The 13,925-nt window shown below is 53.2% G+C and overlaps 1 pseudogene; it reads left to right on the plus strand.

Annotated features, from left to right (window-relative positions):
• The first annotated feature begins 449 nt into the window (after positions 1 to 449).
• Positions 450 to 13,878, plus strand: LOC133281908 (cadherin-15-like; annotated as a pseudogene).
• The last annotated feature ends 47 nt before the right edge of the window (positions 13,879 to 13,925 follow it).

Raw genomic sequence — 13,925 nt, forward strand, 5'->3', positions numbered from 1 at the left:
ATTTCACTCTTGGGATCAAGAACAAAACAGGATCTGACACTTGGGTTTTCTCCAATCAGGCCTTGACAGTCTCTTCATTAGAGAAAGGCTCCTGACATGCCCTCACAATGCCTGTTCTGATTTGGTGCTCGGGGGCAGGCAGAGAACCAGTCAAGGATTCAATTAGTGGCCCACCTTCAGTTTGTTTTTCATAAGCCTCACTTGAAAATCAAGGTCAGCAAGGCTGTGATGTGCTGTGACTACAAATGTTCATGCTGCCCAAGAATCTCTAATTGCTTCCTTGTGCTAAGCACAAGGCAGCTGGTGCCTCCTCCCTTTGTCTGGAAGCACTCTGGGGCAGACTCCCTTTATCTTCTGGCCTCTGTGCTTCAGCATCTCCCCACCATGTCTAGGGCCCTTTGGCAAACATCTCCAAGACATACTACAGCAGCAACAGCCTCTGCGACCCAATGGAGGTCCAACAAGCATATCATGGGAGGAGGGAGGTTGAAAACATGCAGGTTGAACCCGCAGCTCAGAAGGACTCAGGTGTGAAGTTGCAAAAATCAAGTAGAAACAAGGACTGTGCTGGCAGGAGAGTAGCTTTCACCCATGCCTCACAACAGCAAACATGAACACCCTGGTCTCCCAGGTTCTCCTGGCACAGGCAAGGATACAGAAAAAGGTTGAACACCAAGACCAGCCATGATGGGACCAGAGAGGAATCCACTCACTCCTTGTCCCTCATACTGGGAGAACTAAGACTGCCAGCCTGGTGAAGGGGACAAAGGATACACTTTTCACACCTAGTCGTTACGCATGCTCCCTGGAGGCTTGGTTATTGTCCAAACCGCAGAGCCAATTTCAGCCGGCCTGGACGCCCAAAGGACGTGAACCAAGTCACGGTTCTGATGAAATCCATCCATGTGTCCTGAAGGAGCTGGCAAATGAAGTTGATGAGCCACTGTCCATCATATTTGAAAAAGCATGGCAGTCAGGTGAAGTTCCCGACGACTGGAAAAAGGGAAATATAACCCCCATTTTCAAGAAGGGGAAAATGGATGACCCAGGGAATTACAGACCAGTCAGTCTCACCTCTGGGCCTGGCAAAATCTTGGAGCAGATTCTCCTGGAAGGCATGCTAAGGCACATGAAAAACAACAAGGTGCTTGGTGACAGCCAGCATGGCTTCACTAAGGGAAAGTCCTGCCTGACCATTTTGGTGGCCTTCTATGATGGGCTACAGAACTGATGGACAGGGGTAGAGCAGTTGATGTCATCTACCTGGACTTGTGTAAAGCATTTGACACTGTCCCACACAACATCCTTGTCTCTAAATTGGAGAGACATCAATTCGATGGATGGACCACTCCGTGGGTAAAGAACTGCCTGGATGGCCGCACACAAAGAGTTGTGGTCAATGGCTCAATGTCTGGCTGGAGACCAGTAACGAATGGTATCCCTCGGCGATTGGTGTTGGTACAGGTCTTGTTCAACATCTTCGTCGCTGACATGGACAGTGGGATTGAGTGCGCCCTCAGCAAGTTTGCCGATGACACCAAGCTGTGTGGATCGGTTGATATGCTGGAGGGAAGGAATGCCATCCAGAGGGACCTCGACACACTTTTGAGGGGGGCTGATGCCAACCTTATGAAGTTTAACCATAACAAGTGCAAGGTCCTACACTTGGGTCGGAGCAATCCCAGGCACAGCTACAGGTTGGGCAGAGAAGAGATTCAGAGAAGCCCTGCGGAGAAGGACTTGGGGGTGTAAGGGTGGTGAGTCACTGGAATGGGTTGCCCAAGGAAGTGGTGAATGCTCCATCACCAGAGGTGTTCAAGGCCAGGTTGGTCAGAGGCTTGGGTGACATGGTTTAGTGTGAGGTGTCCCTGTCCATGGCAGGGGGTTGGAACTAGATGATCTTAAGGTCTTTTCCAACACTAACTATTCTATGATTCTATGATTCTAAGTTCCACGGTGTCATCAGCAGGCAGCAATCCAAGGCTGCACACTCTCTCTCCTGCTCTGAAAGACTGTTACAGGAGATGGAGCCTGACATCATGGACCAGATGGACTCAGCAGCTTTATAGGGATTGGTCCATGCACTAAGGAATGATATCTCTTTCTTTGTGCATGTGTGGATGTATATATATATATATATATATATATATGAGGCAAGAGTGATGGTATATTGGAAAATGTGGGATCTGAGCATGACGTGAATGGTATGGAATAAGGGGTGGATACTCTCCTGGGTTCAGCAGTAGCAGTTATTTTTCTCCTTCTTAGTAGCTGGTGCAGTGCTGTGGTTTTGACATTCATCCTGGGAACAGCGCTGATAACGCCAATGTTTTTCGTTGTTGCTAAGTAATGTTTACTCCTATCGAGAACTTTCTGAGTCTCATGCTCTGCCAGGGAGGAGTGGAAGCCGGGAGGGAGCAGAAACAGGACGCCTGACCCAAACTAACCAAAGAGGTATTCCATACCACAGCACGTCATGCCCAGTATGGGAGCAGTTACCCGGAAGGGCTAGATCGCTTCTCAGGTCGGGCTGGGTATCGGTCGGCAGGTAGTGAGTGGTTGTATTCTCTTCCCTTGTTATTTCCCTTATCATCATTATTATTGGTGGTAGCTGTAGTGGTTTTGTGTTATACCTAAGTTACTGGACTGTTCTTACCTCAACCCGTGGGAGTTACATTCTTTCGATTCTCCGCCCCATCCCTCCGGGAGCGGGGGAAAGAAGAAGGGGGGGGGGGGAGTGAGCGAACGTTTGCGTGGCTCTGAGTTCCCGGCTGGGCTTAAACCACGGCTGTTGGGGTACCATATGTCTGCCAGAGAGTTATGAAATCTAACCATAAAAGGAGACAAATAAATACTAGGAAGGGGCGTACAAAATCGAGTAGGGGGTGATATAACCAGAGGTGGGACAGTTAGCGTGTAGGTTATATGCGTCAGATAGGCTGCAGACCTTTGAGTACCCAACCAATGGGAAAACAAGGGAGGGAACATGGAGGTGGGATAGGAGACAGAAATCAAAGTTCTGCTTTTGCTGGGTGTGCCTACTTGCTAGGACATCCATTTTTGTAAAACCGCTATTAAATATCTGCTTCACTGCTGTGTCTATCCTGAACTTTTACAATAAGTTTTTTGTCTAGAGACCATTTCTCACAGCATCTTCCTCCAGGAACTGCTCTTCCCCTGTCAGCAGTGCTTAACCCCTCTTCTACTCCGATCCTGACCCTCAAAATTGCACAGGTTTCTCATGCTGAGTCTCCTGCTCTCTCTGCAGATGTAGCTGTGATTGGGCCTCCAGACACGGTCTGGGGCCAGCCAGTCAGCACTGTTGTGCAACTGCGCAAGGGTGAGATGCTCTCTGTGAAGGACCTGAAGGACTGAGCCAGGTAAGATGCCATGGGGCAGTGCATGTGAGAAGCATAGCATGAGGAGAGCAGGCTCAAAGCCTGCAGCATCTTCAACAGGGACACATCAATGGAGGGGTGAAAGGGTGGCCAGCAGTGCTGTAGTGCCTCAGGCTCTGGGGGTGGAAGACCACAGTTCCAACCAGGAAGTCACTAAGCATGCAAGATAAGGGAAGTAAATAGGCCTCTCACCCCAAAAGTGCCTTGATAAACAACATGCATGGTGCAGTCAAGTGGCTCTTACCCTGCAGCCCTGAGCCTGAGCCCAGCCACCAACAGACAGCACAGAGCAAGCACTGGGGCAGAAGAAGCTTCATGTTTTCTCAGTTTTTCTCCAATGCTGCTGCAACCAACTCCCTCCTTGCCTTCCTACCTGCTGGAAGCCAGGCCAGCCCCAGCAAACACCAGAGACCTCTCCCATGGGGTTTGGAGATGGGGGAAGACAGCAAAGCTCACAGACCCTGCCTGGAGTCATCACACTGCTAATGAGCATGACACAAAGCAGCCACCTGCAAGGTTTCAGCATGAAAACCTTCACCTCCTCATTCACATTAGTCAGAGAGCAGCCAGTGCTGAGGTCTCAGACATCACCCATGGGAGCGTAAGCAGGCAGGATCCAGGAAGCAGAATCACTGTGTTTATCACTAATATTCCATTAGCAAAATATTTAATAGCAGATCCTCTTCCTGGTGACTCCCTCCTTCAGGCTGCAGATATTATTGGTGATATTTTGCAAGTGGCAGGAGCACTTGTTTCATCAAGGGCTGTGCAACAGCCTATTAAAGATTTCCCTGGATTTGCAAAAATCACAGTTGGGGGACTGCAAGGAAGATGATAGCTGGCCGCTGCTGCTCTGATTAAACAGTTACATAGTGGGGGAAGAGAAGCAAACAAAGGAAGAAGGAAGGAGATATAAATACATATGAGAATGTGATATACTGAGTTGACTAAGTAACTGGATGTGATCAATGAGAAGCAGTTTATACAGTAATGAAAGCAGCCTGGGTAACAAAATGGAGAAACTTGAATTACTTGGGCAGGACACTGAAGAGATGAGAGGAACATGCTGAAACAGAAATCATAACTGGAATATACACGACTGCAGCACTGTGAGGGCTTTGGAAGAGTTTCTGGAAGAAGCAGAGGCAAATGGAAAATAGGAAAAAATGCAGTGTGAGTTTACCAAAGGTGGATTGTGCCAGAAAACCTGAGGACTGATGTTCCAGATAGAAGAAAAGCAGCAAATCTAGTTCAGGCTCCCTTCAACATACCTACTCTGCCTGCCTGGGAGATGTCTATTGACAGGAGAGATCATGGGGCTAAGGGCAAGATTCCTGAGGTGAGCAAAGACCCAGGCAGAGGTGACAAAGCCCAAAGCATCTGTCGTGGTTTAAACCCAGTCAGGTAACTCGTCCACTCACCCCCCCCTTCTTTCCCTCCCCCTACTCCCAGAGGGACAGAGAGGAGAATCGAAAAGAATGCAACTCCCACGGGTTGAGATAAAAACAGTTTAGTAACTAAGGTATAACACAGATCACTACTGCTACCACCAATGATAATAATGATAAAGGAAATAACAAGGGAAGAGAATACAACACCTCAGCACCAGCCGACCGATAACTCGCCCCCCAAGCCCGACCAAGCTCCGACCGATACCTCCTCCAACCCTGCAGTCTCCCAGCCCTTCCAGCTAACTCCCAGTTACATCCTGGGCATGACGTGCTGTGGTATGGAATACCTCTTTGGTCAGTTTCGGTCAGCTGTCCTGTCTCTGCTTCCTCCCGGCTTCCCCTCCTCCCTGGCAGAGCATGAGGCTCACAAAGTCCTTGGCCAAACCAAAACATCGCTATCAGTTCTGTTCCCAGGCCGAAAGTCAAAACACTGCACCGCACCTGCTACCAAGAAGGAGAAACATGACTGCTACTGCTGAACCCAGGACAGCATCCCACAAGCCAGCCATCCCATGGTAGCCAGCCAGCCTCGTCAACTAATCTTCAGCTCTCTGTCAACTTGAATTTCACCCTAAGTTCCAAGTAACAGTTTGACCCTGAATCAGTGACTTGCTGTCCTGATGAAGGCAACCTATGAGGCTTCAGCACTACACAGCATGTCCTGCACCCACAGCAGCAAGCTGCTGATGGGAGATGGAACTGGTATGTTGGAGGTAAGGTTCACCATCAAGAGACCTGTGGGAGGCAGCAGTATATGAGGTTGGGATGCAGCACAGACAAGAAAACAGATGAAAAAATGTACCATTGGGAGGAGGTGTTCTGGAAGTGTAGGAGCATTGAGGACAAATAACAAACTGTTTTAAGCTGAAGTCTGATCAGGATAGAAAAGGAAGAAACCAGGGTGGCTGCCTGAGACGAACAGAGACAGGATTCCCTGGGCCAGGCAGTCATATCCCCACCAGCATCCATACTGTCTATTTCCAGGAATGCCAGCCATGCCTGGCACGTGCCTACCTCTAGCCTCAGGAGCTACACATGGTACATTTGCACCAGCTGTTTCAAAATACATGGGTGGATGAAACAGAGGCGACAACCACACACAAGAGGTACATATGCAACATCACCTCCATGAAGGATCTGGCCCAGAGAGGTGGACCCAAGTCCACAGCACCCACCCTCACCAATGGCACAGCACCCATGGGCAGCAGCAAGGAAGCACCCAGGAAACCTCCAAGACAAACCTGGCAGCTCAGTAGTGATCAAGCACCTCCCCACTGGTTCACTGGATGAATGTGAGCAAAGTGGAGCCATTCCTGGTCCCCTCCACAGGGGCATCAACAGCCAAGGCCTCTGGTCATAACAAAGGGTGACAGTGGCAGCTGCCCCCGATGCCCACAGCCCTGTGAGGGTGCTGGCAACCAGCAGTGAGCTGCTAGCAGATGGCAAAGACACAGGGAGCACAGGGAGGAGGGACCAGGAGACGCTGGTGGCTTTCAGAAGGGATGGCCACAGCCAATTCGGTTCCCATCCAGGACAACAGCTTGCATATGGATAAACAACAAGCTAATTGCAACCTTTGGAAGGGGGGAGAAAAGCCCATGGCTGCAACGTCCTCCTGCTGCCAGCTCCTGTAACCCATACATCCCACACAGCTCCCTTTGTCAGTCTCAGCATGAGAAGATTACTTGCCATAAAAGCCCTGGCTAGAGCACTTCACTATATACAGCTGTGAAAACATTAATCTATTGATAGACCCCTATTGTCAGGGACTGGGGGTTCGCTTTTGTGTGAGTGAGCAATTTGGAAAAAGAAAAGAAGAAAAAAAAAATCCAATAAAAATGACAACCAAAAAAATCTACCAACCAACAAACAAACAAAGAAGGAGAGATACAATACCCAACAGCTTGCAGGGTTTCCAGGCATCTGCCAGTTGGGAAGCTAAGCGTATGAAATATGCACTGCACTGAACAAACTGAAATGTTCTGATTCATAGAAATCTCCAGGATCTCGGCAACAAAGTTTTGACAAGCAGGTATTCTTTATTGCGGCTCCGGGAGACATGGGGGATCACTCCTCCAAGCATGTCTCCTCCAAGCATCAACCAGGCTGTGATTAAATTGTCCTCAAACATACATATTCTTTAGATTACATACGTTACATCATACTTTTAGAGAATGCTTCCTGTATGCACACAAAAATGTGGTAGTGGGCTTTCAGACCCCTAGTGGTTATTTCTTCATCATTTTGTTTTAGGATCTTTGTCATATCAGTCATCTCAGTAACCACCAGGCGTTTCTGGCAAAGCTTATCTTAGTAATTTCCTTTTCTTTATAGTTGCTAAGGAAGCCTAACATCCTTGAGGTTACTCATTTACAACCCTATTCTTCAATCAACCCCATTCTTCAATCCCCCCTTTTCTTGTCCTATTGCAAATTCTTTTGCAACTGAGTTATTTTATTCTTATTTAAAGTTTCCTGAAGTATTTCCCTGCTTCTACTTGATGCTTAATTTTTTTTCTCTTCCATTCATCATTGTTCATCATGGATTGTGTGCAACACCAAAAGGAGCATTGGACTGTGTCCTGGGTTCAGCAGTAGCAGTCATTTTTCTCCTTTATGGTAGCTGGTGCAGTGCTGTGTTTTGACTTCCAGCCTGGGAACAGTGCTGGTGATACCGATGTTTTCGGTTGTTGCTAAGTGATGTTTACCCTGACCAAGGACTTTGTGAGGCTCATGCTCTGCCAGGGAGGAGGGGAAGCCGTTCACAACCCCCCTTCTTTCCCCGCTCCCTGCAGGATGGTAAGGAGAATCAAAACAATGCTGTGACCTGGCTGTGCCAAGTTTTCTCCTTGGGGGCCAGGACGGTGGTCCCCCCACTTTGGAGCTGCCATCTGTGCTAGACCCCATAACTCCCACCTCCACTCCCCCACCACTGTTCATCCCTATAGATAGGACCTGTTAATTAGAAGCCTCATTAAAGGTATGGTGCCCCAGAGCCCAGGCTGGGAGCCAAGATGGACAAAGATGGGTTTTGGTGACCTGGTGCCACTGAATGAACCTGTAGACCTGCTCCATCCCCTCACCACTGGATGCAGCCATGGGACACTAACACAGCCTGAACCTCAGGGATGGATGGAGGTTCCAAGGCCATGGGTTGTTCTCACCCTGCCCTGCATCTGTCAGGGGCACGAAAGGGTGCTGCATACATCCCCCTGTGGCTCCAGCATTTGGCACCTTGCTGCTTGGCTCTGCGCTCCCGGCTGCTCAGGTCTTACCATCACTGAGTCTGGCAGTGACAAGGCACTGCCCAGACCCCCATGGCAGGTCCCCCATCACAACCCCTCACCTTCACCATAGCCCCGAGCTCCCGTGGCCTCCCGGGTAAGGGGAGGTGTCTCTCCTAGGAGGGGCCGTCTCTCCTAGGGAGGGCAGAGGGAGAGCTGGAGGCTATGGGGCAGCTCCTGTCACAACCTCAGAACAAACCCCTTGTCCTGCCCAGCCCTGGCAGGCAGCTCCCCAGGGACCTCCAGCTCAGCCACCCCCAGCCCTGCTCCCCTGCCCCGGGCACAGCTCACACAGGGGACTTGGGGCACCCTGGTGCACCTTGGCACCCAGTGGTATAGCCAAGATAGGTGCAGATGCAGGTGGGTGCAGACATGGGGTAAGGCCTGATGCTGCTCAGGTCTGCTCCATCCCTGGGAGAGGACAGCACATGTCCCAAGGGCCAGGACGAAGATGCACCCTGACAGTGATGCATGAAGCTGGGGGGTGTGTGGGTGTGGGTATGTGTGTGTAAGCTGCATGCCCATCTCCCTGCCCCCCTCCCAGCCCCCATCTCCCTGGCCCCAACCCTGATCCCCACAGCTCCAGACCCCCATGACACCCCCTAATTCCCTGATCCCCCCAGTCCCTCACAGCCCCTACACCCATGCGAGCCCCCACATCTCCCTGACCCCCACTGCAGCCCCCCATAGCTCCTGCTCCCCCAGTCTCTGTTCCTAATCTTCTCCCTCACAGCCCCCAGCTCCACTTCAGCATCCCAAGTTCCCTGTCTCCCCCAGTGCCCCAGATCTGTGCCCCAGCCATGCCACCCCTGCAGCCAATCCCTGACCCTTCCACCCTTGCATGTCACAGCCCAGCCACAGCATGGGGCCATACCCAGGGCACCACCGGTGTTGCTTGTGGGATGCCCCTCACCATCACATCATGATGTCAGGGGACTACTGACACGAAGCTCCCAGGGGAGCTGAGTGACATCTTCTTCTCCATAACCAACCCCATCAGGGGGCCCCAGCCCTGTGCACCCCAGCCCTGTGCACCCCAGCACTATGCAAGTCCCTGCTCACTACCCCAGCATTGCAGCCCACTCGGGAGGTTTCGGGGTCACCAGCAGCACCGTGTCCCCCTGCAGGGTTCCAGCACAGCACAGCCCAGCTGAGTGCTGCAGTCCCAGGCAGCCCCCAGGCCTGGCAGCAGCATGAGAATCCATGGTGAGTGAGGAGGGCCTGGGTGGTCCCCCCCATCAGCATCTCAGAGAACCGCAAGCTCATCCCCCACTTCCAGGTGCAGGTAGGCAGGGAGCCCACCACCTTCTCTTCCAGGCACTGGGGTAGGGGACACCCTGGGCAAGGGGATTGCATGGGGGCACCCAAGGAGTGGAGACTCAGGGCAGAGGGATCCCAGGCGGAGGACAGACTCCCCAGCCCCAGGACCGCCAGCCCTGCTTTCCCCAGATCAAGTCAGACAAGCAACAACCCGGGGGGGGGGGAGGGGGAATCTACAGCATCAAGGGGCCTGGGGTGGACAAAGGAGCCCCTGGGCATCTTCTCCACTGACAAGTTGAAGGTGTTCCTCAACGCCATGCTGGACCAGGAGAACAACTGCTTCTGGGTAAGGATGCTGCCCGCCCACTCGCAGACCCCTCTCCAGCCCCTGAGTCAGACCCAACCCACCCACTCTGTGCCCACAGCTGAAAGCCTTTGCACTGGACCTGAGTGGCGTGATGCTGGAGGACCCCACCGACCTGGAGATCATTGTGGTGGACCAGAACAACTACCGGCCACTCTTCCAGCAGGATGTCTTCACGGGGTGCATGGTGGAGGGAGCTGAGCCAGGTGGGTCCAGCCAGGGGGTGCCAAGGCAGGGAGGGCTGAGCCAGCCCCAATGCTGGCACCTACTGGGGTGCTCCTGTGCCCACAGGGACCTGCATGATGACGGCGGATGCCACTGGTGCTGATGACCCTGACATGGACAACACGGTGCTTTGGTACTCCATCCTGAAGCAGAATGCTAGGGGCATGTTCAGCATCAATGCCACCACTGGTGAGATCTGCACTGTATGGCCCGGCCCTGTAGTGGGCACAGGGTCACAGGCAGCACTGGGGCGGCGCCGTGACTGGGGACTGGGAGCTGCTGGAACCACAACTCCAGCCATGAGGAGACCCAGGCATGGGGACGCGGTGGGTGGCCTCTGGGGGACCTTTGGGCTCCCAGGGTGGCTGGAGGGGCTCAGCACCAGCCCCCCTCTTTTCCTGCAGACCATTAGGGTGTACAACCTGATGCTGCAGGCAGCTGATATGTCTGGGGATGGGCTCACCACCACTGCCATGGCTGTCATCTACCTAGAGGACATAAACAACAACCCTCCTGAGTTCACCAAAAAGAGGTAGTGTCTGGGGTGGGGTAACCTGCAGGGGGCAGCAGCATCCCAAGGGGTCAGACACCATCCCCACACCGCTCTCCCCCAGTTCTCCATGAAGGTGGAGGAGCAGGCAGTTGGTGTGGATGTGGGCAAAATTTTTGTGCATGCTCGCCCAACTAGCTGGCCAAATTCACCATCCTGGAGGGCAACCCTAAGGGTGCCTTCACCACCCGCACTGCCCCCTATACCAGCAATGGTGCGTTCTTCATAACCAAGGTGGGTGCAGGACAGCTGTGTGGGTCGGGGAGGGAGGTACCATGGCCCCTCTTGGCAGCTGCTGTATCACAAGGTGCAGGACTGCTTCAAGCTGACAGTGTTGGTGCAGAACAAGTGGCCACTGGAGCCCACGGCCCCCACCAGGCCCTCCGCACTGGCCACTGTGTGGGTGTGGGATGTCAGTGAGGTGCCTGTCTTTCATAAGAACACCTTGGCAGGTCAGCATGCTGGAGGGGACCCCCCCAGGAACCCCCGTCACCATCTGTACCACCAGTAACCCTGACACACGCCAGCTCCAGACCCTCATGTGAGCCCCAAGCCATGGGTTTTGGCACCCGGTCCCCTTGTATCACCTCCCGCACCCAATGCATTTGGGCATTTGCGGGTGTTTTGGGGGGGTGACATCATGCACCCCCCCTGCACCCACAGCTAGACACTGCTCTATGACCCAGCAGACTGGCTGCAGCTTTACCCCCACACTGGCACTATCGGCACCAAGCAGGAGCTGCTGCACCACTCGACCTTCCTGCAGGGTGGTTGGTATATCACTCTGGTCCTTGCCTGTGATGAAGGTGAGCAGCCCCCTCCCGCCCTGTCCCCCCCTCTGTCCATTGCCTCCTGACACCTGGGGTCTGTGCCCCCAGTTGAGCCCCTGGTCTCCGCCACTGGCACCCTCTCCATCAAGATCCTGGAAGTGAATGACCACACTCCAGTGATGCAGCTGCCAGCTGTGCTGCTCTGCAGGTGGCCAGGCCATAGTGGGATCCTGCTCCTGGGGCCATGGACGATGACTGGTCTCCCCACGGTGCTTCCTTCCACTTTCAGCTCAGCCCTCAGCACCTGCAGCTTGCCCACAACTGGAACATCACCTGCTTCAGTGGTGAGGGCTGGCCGGGGATGGAGGCCTGCTGCATAGGGCAGCTGGGGACCCCCGCTTAGCCCCACACCTCACCTGCAGTGACCCATGAAGTGCTGGCTGTGCTGGCAGAGCTGCCTGAAGGGTTCTACTCACTCCCCCTGCTGCTGCGGGACTTGGGGACACCCCCCCCCCCCACACACACACCCTACACTCACACCCCCCCGCAGGAGCAGCAGCAGTTGTTGAACATCTCCATGTGCAACTGTGGCCAGGAGGGCACCTGTGAGGAGAGTGTCCTGGCTGCCATCACTACAGGGGTCAGCATCACCCTTGGGGCCCTTCTGATCATCCTTAGCAGCAGCATTCTCCTCCTTGGTGAGCGAGACACCCCCCTACCCCTCCAACCTGCCCCCACCTGGCACCCCAGCCCTGTGCTTTACCATGCAGTGCTGGCCCTGGCCACCCATCCTGAACCCCACCATCATGCTCCATCACCTCATCCCCCACTCATCACCCCATCCTGGTCCTGGCCACTCCAGCTTCTCCCTACCACATCCTTTATCACCCCATCCTGGTCCAGAACAACCCAACCTATCCCTACCCACATCTCCCATCACCCCATCCTAGTCCAGAACACCCCATACTACTCATTGCCACCCAGAAACCCCTTCCAAGACACCCGAACCATTTCCCTCATTGCCTATCCCACCCCATCATCCCCCAAATCCCTACCTGCAACCCTATCCCAATCTCCCAGTCCCGCCAGCACCCCCATAGCCCCATGTCCCACCATCCCCAGCCCCCCCAGCCCGTGTATCCCCGGCACCCACTGGCACTGTGCCCGCAGTGCTGGTGGGGCTGGGGGCCGTGTGGTTGCACAGGCACCAGCAGGCTCTGTGCAAGGGGCTGCTGCAGTGATCACAGGACAACATGCACGACAATATCCTCACCTATGATGAGCAGGGTGGGGGTGAGGAGGATCAGGTGAGCAGGACCCAAGGAGAAGTCCCAGGGTGGGGGGTGTCCATCCCAGCTGCACACCCCTGACCTCCTCCATCTCCACAGGATGCCTACAACATCAACCAGCTCTGGCACCCTGAGCTCTTCTTGCCCTGGGTCAAGCCACCTGCAGGTGTGCAGGGACTCCCCACTCAGCTCTGCCACCCCCCTGGCCCCCTGAAAGCTGCCCAGCAGCCCCTCTGACATTGAGGACTTCATCAATGAGGTGGGGATGGGGCCCAGCACCCCAACTTGCCCCGTGTCCCCCATCCCCAGCAGGGCTGATGGTGCCTCCCTGTCCCCACAGGGGCTGGAGGCAGCCAACAGCGACCCCAGCATGCCCCCCTACAACACGGCCCTCATCTATGTGAGATATATAGGAATGATTCGTGTCAGCAACTTAGGAGTCCTTGTCATCATTGTACTTTGAGTGGAATCGAAAATCCTTGAAATCATTGTATCATGTGTAGAATGTATAAGAATGATTAGATTTTCCTGTCAATACAATGAAGAAAGAGAAGAAACAAAGGAATAATCCTTCTTAATCAAACGATTTGTTACTTTAAGGGGTACTTTGTTTAACTGCTTGAATGCCTTAAGGGGGTTAGGTAATCAAGAGATACATCCTGTCACAGGATGAGGTGAAACTTGTGTATTGAATAAGTAACTATATAAGAAATAAATTCCTTTAGGGGGGCTAAGATGGTGGTTAAGCTTGTGATAGACATCCCCTGTTAATGCATTACCAAGGAATTCAATAACTTTTTAAGAAGTTTCTTCACCCGAAGATAAGACCCCAGCAACAGGAGGAGAACAATGAAAAGGAACCACGTCGATATTCGGGTGAAGGAGATGACAGGATTGGCTGAAACCCAAGACTGAGGAGTATAAGAGACTGTACCCCAGAAATCTCGGTGTGAGTCTTGGGTGGAACGGAGACTCCCCGGCGCACCCAGCGCTGCTTGCTTATTGCCTCTTGATATTAATCAATTGTAATAAAAAAATTAATTAAATCAGATCATGGTCAAGGTGAAATTTTTATAACATCTATGACTATGAGGGCTCAGGCTCCAGCCACAGCCCCCTCAGCTCCATTGTCTCCAGCCTGGTGGATGAGGACCAGGACTACCACTACATGAGTGAATGGGGGACATGCTTCTGGCACCTGGCCAACCTCTATGGATAGCAGTGTGATTGGGAGGGCTAGGGAGGGAGGTTGCCCTACTGACCTCAGGGTGGCTGAGACGGGGAACCAGCAGTGTGGGGGGCTTGCACATTTATGGACACAGGATGCCCAGCTGC

Source organism: Pezoporus flaviventris, unplaced genomic scaffold (genome assembly GCF_033815535.1).
Source record: "Pezoporus flaviventris isolate CSIRO_AGI_PZ_B2104156 unplaced genomic scaffold, CSIRO_AGI_Pfla_v1 ptg000109l, whole genome shotgun sequence".
Classification (NCBI taxonomy): Eukaryota; Metazoa; Chordata; class Aves; order Psittaciformes; family Psittacidae; genus Pezoporus; species Pezoporus flaviventris.